Raw genomic sequence first — 6000 nt, 5'->3', positions numbered from 1 at the left:
GTGATCCAGGTATCCATTTCACTGGTTTTCTTCATTTCTAAATGTTGTCAATTAAATTGTTTTTGGTTTTTTATCTCAACCCCCAGTATAATTGCACAATGACCCCCTTTATCTCTTCTGTTTATAGCAATTCCTTCTTCGTGACAAAAAATATGTAATTGGCTGTCAACAAACAGAACCTCTCACTTTGCAAAATACCTTCCCTGGACTCCCTCCTCAAACTGTGTCCTCTCCAAGCCCCACCCCCAAATCTCCAGGAATTTTGTGAGTCAGAGTTGACAACCCTAGTGCACACAGTTGAGTTTCATTGTACTTAGTCCATGCTTCCAATGGGCTTTAAGCACTGAAATGGGGCACATCCACCTAACTTCAGCAAAGTTTTGGCACTGGGTCCTCTCTGACCTGTGATTTCCATGGGCTTCTATTCAGAATTGTAATGTTTGCTCATGCTAAGTCAGGCTTCCTATTTTTCAAACCATGGACAGCTACATCTGGAAGAAAACAGCATCCATCATGAATAGAGCAGGTGCCCATATCCTAAGGTCCAGATTTTCTTGTGATGATGAGGATCTGTGATTAGCTTGCCTCACACACAGTATAAATACAGCATCTTTAGGACATTATAAAAGATTCATTTTGGAATGCTGCGTTCCCTCTATGCAGGAGAACACAAGCATTGCCAGCCAAAATGGATCTTTCCCCCTTCCTACTGCATGGAGCTCTTGTCAGTTTCACAGCTTTGCCCATCATTTTGTGTGCTGCCGCAGATTCTACATCGAGATTCCCCACAGAGGTTTCCTCTGCTTGCAGCTCAAGCTTGTTTAACCTAGCAATCTCATGCAAGTGTTGTTTTTCCTTTTTTTCTTTTGAGGGGGATGTTCACAAAACTACCATGACACGTTCAGAAAATCTGCAATATACACATGTTTGTATTGCTGTAGCTTCACAGACATCCCTCTCAAAACAAAAACAAAAAGGAAAAACAATACGGACATGGGATTGCTAGGCAAAACAAACTTTATCCATCTATTTTTGACAGTGAAATAGCAAGCAGATGAGCTGCAAGTAGAAGAAACCTCTGTGGGAAATATCCATGGAGAATCTGCTGCACCACCAAAATGGCAGGAACGAGCAGCTGAAACAAAAGTAAGAGGTTTGGATGGGAGAAATAAAGCGTTTCCTGCCTGCTGGTATTCACTCAGCAGGCAGGGATTGTTTTTAACATGGGCTGGGGGGAAAAGATTGCTAGTTTAGTGTTGTTGTTTTTTTTAAAAAAAACCCTAATTGAGAGGAATATAACTGGCTGAACTCATTTTGGGAGAAAGAGATGAGTGAAGTTCTTTCCCAAGATGCTTTTTATAATGCCCTAAAGATATTTTATTTGTGCTGTGCAGATTCCACTGCATAATCATCCACAGAAAGGGGTGGGTGTGAATTCAAACCAAGGGGCTGAGGAAAGGGGAGTTAACTTTTCTTTACAAATGCCTCCTGCACCAAGCCTTCTCAAATTCCTGATAGAGAAAAACACTTGTGCCAATATGTAAAATTTTTTTCTTTTCTCTACTAGGGTTTTAAAAGCCCTGGAAAATTTTCTTTCAGAAAAATGTGCATATTTGTGGGGAGATATTTAAACACTTCCCTTCCCTAGTGGCATAACCCCAAACCATACTAGAGGCACTTGCAGCTGCTTTTTGAAGCTACATTATATGTTATGGGGTACAGATCATCACACATAGTTTGGTTCTTAGTGTATAAATGGACAAAGGGCCATGAGAGAACAGAGGTTGGTAGGCAAAGAACAGGAAAAAAGATAGGGGAAAGTAAGCAGTCTCCCTAGTCTACTTCTCCTTCCTTGTCTCAGAAACTCCCCCCCCCCCTCTAAAAGAGAACCAGCATTGTGTAGTGGTTAACACCCGCAGACTCTAATCTGGAGAGCCAGATTTGTTTACCCCCTTATCCACATGAAGCCTGAAGTAGCCTTGGGCCGCACACAGTTCTCTGAGAACTCTCTCATCTTCACCTACTCCACAATGTACCTGTTGTCGGGAGAGGAATGTGTTCTACATCCCAAGTTTGAAGGCTTCATTTTCACCAAACTCCGATTCACTTATATGAGAGCCAAGTTTTCACTGGAAGCAATTCAGCCTGTGCCCAAGAAATGAGCTGAAAACTATCCTGATAGATAAACTCCCCATTCCAGTTGTGATTCCAGGATGGTAGGGGAACTGAGATAAAAAAGTAACGTATATTGCAGCTGGTTCACATGTTATTTGGGGTCACTTCTTTTTACTCGCAGGTCTCGTCAAAGTACCTGAGCAACATGAGGTGTGAGTCAATAGCTCACGGATCTCAGCTGCAGCAACTCCCATGATCTCTGAGGTACAAGCAGCCCCAGAATAACCTGTGAACTGGCAGTTCAGTTATTAGTCCCTTTTGATACTTAGGAGGGTGTTAAAAACTGTAAGCTTCAGTGTTAGATTTTTTAAAAATGTTATATTGTTTCTTCAATTGCTATTCTGAGTTTGGTTAAGTTGATCAACCCCTCATTTTGTAGCTAAGTCAAAATCTCTCCCATCTCACCCCTATTTTAGCAAAAATCTGTTAGCTGATATGTGAAATATCAATTTACTTTCATGTCAAATGCTCCTCTTACAGTGTCATCTTGAGCAGAAATGCATCCTTCTATGCTCATTGACTTCAGTAGAATTAGAAGACTGTAAATCTGCTTGGGATGCCACTGTCAGTTATCAGCCCAGAAACACTTGAAAGTTATGGAAGGATCTTATGTTACTGTCTTTGGTAGGTGTGAATGGCCCATCAAGATGAGATGCTTGCATTCACAGGAGTTGGTTTAGAGTGGCCTTCCTACACACTGTTCTGTGGGGCTGGCTTTCATCTCTTGTTGGTTAATAAGATACTCTTATCATGGAAGCATAAAGGCCTAGAATAATTCTATAGTTATTTGTTTGTTGCAGTAGATATGTTTACAGCCTAGCCAGTATGGTATACTTCTTTCCAAGTTGAATAACCACATGACTTCCATCAGGGCTTGGAACAAGGGGCTACTTGTAAGTAATCTTTGAGTCCAATGTGGATCTATATCTGACATTTTTTTTGGCATCAATGTCACACCTGACTTATGGCAACTCTGTAAGTTTTTCAAAGCAAGAGAAGAGTTTGGGATTTATACCCCCCTTTCTCTCCTGTAAGAGGATTCAAAGGGGTTTACAAACTCCTTTCCCTTCCTCTCCCTACAACTTGTGCAGTAGATGGAGCTGAGAGAAGTCTGAAGAACTGTGACTAGCCCGAGGTCACCCAGGAATGTAGGAGTGTACAAGCAAATCCGACTCATCAGATAAGACTCTGCTGCTCATGTGGGATGTGGAGAATTAAACCTGGTTTTCCAGATTAGAGCCCACCTACTCTTAACCATTACATCACATTGGCTCTCTATTTGAAGATGAAGATGGGTTGCCATCACCTGTCTCGGAGTCACGACTCTGGGTCATGACCACATAATGACTTTTGGAGTTCTCAAATCTAAGTACTGGTTAGGGGCGGGGCTGAGAGTGTGTGACTGGCCCAAGGTCACCCAAGTAAGCTTTTATGACATTAGTAGGGATATGAATCTGGCTTTCCCAGGTCCTAGTCCAGTGATGGTGAACCTTTTTGAGACCGAGTGCCCAATTTGCAACCCAAAACCCACTTTGTTATCACAAAGTGCCAACACGGCAATTTAACCTGAATACAGAGGTTTTAGTTTAGAAAAAACAGTTGGCTCAGAGGCACGCGTTACTCAGGAGTAAGCTTAGTGAAGCAACCGTGCAACGCTTCAAATGGGTGAATCACGATCATAGGAGGGTTTACTCAGAAACAAGCCCCATTGCCAGCAACTGAGCTTACTCCCAGGTTAAGGATCATGCCCAGGCCAGCCTAGATGTGTGTGTGTGTTGGGGGGGGTGATTTTCTGCCCCCTCCCACATGATGAACTCTGTGCGCGAGTGCCCACAGAGAGGGCTCTGAGTGCCACCTCTGGCACCCGTGCCATAGGTTCGCCACCATTGCCTTAGTCCAACACCTTAACCACTACACCACACTGATTCTCTATATCTGGCATTAGATGGTATAAAAATATTTTTAATTCTCTATTTTTATACTCTTGGCAACTTTTAGCATGTTTTCTCCCTTCTAACTTTTTACTGAGAGCCAGTGTAGTGTAGTAATTAAGACTAGGACCTAGGAAATCCAAGTTCAACTCTCCAATGCGGAATGTTGCAAGGTGGAAGCTTGCTGGGTGACCTTAGACTAGTTACAAACTCTCAGTCCTGACCCTGGGTAGTATTTAGATGGGAGATGTTCAAGGAATACCAGGATCATGATGTAGAGGCAGGCAGTGGCAAACCACCTCCAAAACTCTCTTGCCTTAAAAACCCTATGGGGTCACAATAAGTCATCTGTGACTTGACAGCAAACCCCCCCCCCCCCCAAACTTTTAAAAATGGCATGCACATTTCTGTGTCTCTCCTCTCTGCCTGCCTATGATAGCTTTGGTTATGCCTTCTAGTTTGGATATTCTTTGTTAACGCTGGATTTATGTCCTTCCTTAATGAGGGATTTTTTAAATCGATGAATAGAGCCACCAACAGGCTTGCAAAAGAAATGTCCTGTTCCTTTCATAAAAACTTAAAGTGTGTAAATAGATTGCTGAAATTTTTCATGGCATGGAAGTAAAAAAATTCCATTCTCTATTAAAGGCCCGGTCTACCAGTTCTTCTTAACAGTGGGTAGGACAGCCCTCCAGAGAGCTGGTCTACCTGTGATTGAACCAGAAGTGTATCAGGGGAAATGGCACCTGGGGCAACACCTGGTAAAGTGAAAGGTGTGTGCCCAGGGACATGAGTTACCCCTGGATTAAACTTAATAGATGGTCCACCAGTTCTTCTTAACAGCAGGTAACCAGCTCTCCAGAAAGCTCATCAACCTGTGGTTGAAGAGAATGGGCACACCTGGTTGCCAGAGAACTGGTCTTCCAAGATGGGGAAGATCTAATGGATTTGGGGGAGGGATTTCAGTTCTTGCCTTGGATATTTTTCTCTGTGGATACACCCCTGACCCACTAGCCCTCTCTAGGCACTTCTACTGAAAACACCCAGAGGAGCTGCCTCCTTCACTGTGTTTGTGTGTTATCGAGTCATTTCCAACTAACAACCCTATTAATCAGTGTCCTCCAAAACATCCTATTGTCTTGCAAACTGAGGGCTGTGGCTTCCTTTATAGAGGCAATCCATCTCATGCTGGGTCTTCTTGTCCTTCTGCCTTCAACTTTTCCTGAAATTATTGTCTTTTCCAGTGACTCTTGTCTTCTCATAATGAGGGTTCACTGAGGGTTCCTGAAAAGCTGAGCACTCTTACTCAATACAACAAAACAAACATTTGACAGTTTTAAATTGCTATGAAAGTGCACAGTCTTTTAATGCTAGAGGGGAGTATTCAGAGTAATTTGTATTATGTTGTGGTAGGCTAGACAACAAGATGTGGCTGTTTTTATTTCTTAAACACCCCAGGACAATGATATAACATTCATCTAAATACATTTTTGAAATAAGAGCTATTAGGCTGTAATTCTGTATGACATTTCTTCTCAGTTAAACGTAAGTTCCTTCCACACATGCAGAATAATGCACTTTCAATCCACTTTCACAGTTGTTTGCAAGTGGATTTTGCTATTCCGCACGGCATTGAAAGTGGATTGAAAGTGCATTATTCTGCATGTGCGGAAGGGGCCATAGCTAGTAGTGGCGTGCTGATCCATATTTGATACACTACTTGATACTCTCAGCAAGATGTCTCCCAACGCAAGATCATCTGAGAGCCCTTTATTTTATGTTCCCTGCCCAATTTACATGAAGGAAAAAGGCAGAATGTAAAATATAAGACTCTGGATCTTATGATGCATTAGAGTACAACTGAATTATTTTAACTTGGCAGCTTGATCCTCCT

At 42.4% G+C, this 6000-nt stretch overlaps 1 protein-coding gene across 1 annotated transcript in view; it reads right to left on the bottom strand.

Annotated features, from left to right (window-relative positions):
* Positions 1–4218: 4218 nt before the first annotated feature.
* Positions 4219–6000, bottom strand: part of ABCG1 (ATP binding cassette subfamily G member 1) — a 61719-nt gene continuing 59937 nt past the window's right edge. Inside the window, exon 16 of the transcript XR_007244287.1 lies at positions 4219–4229. The gene's annotated coding sequence lies outside the window, so the exon portion shown is untranslated. The remainder of the gene's footprint in view (positions 4230–6000) is intronic.

The sequence above is a fragment of the Sphaerodactylus townsendi genome, linkage group LG04 (genome assembly GCF_021028975.2).
Source record: "Sphaerodactylus townsendi isolate TG3544 linkage group LG04, MPM_Stown_v2.3, whole genome shotgun sequence".
NCBI classification, from domain to species: Eukaryota; Metazoa; Chordata; class Lepidosauria; order Squamata; family Sphaerodactylidae; genus Sphaerodactylus; species Sphaerodactylus townsendi.
The sequence above is the reverse complement of the archived record's forward strand: the minus strand, read 5'-3'. Positions and strand labels throughout refer to the sequence as shown.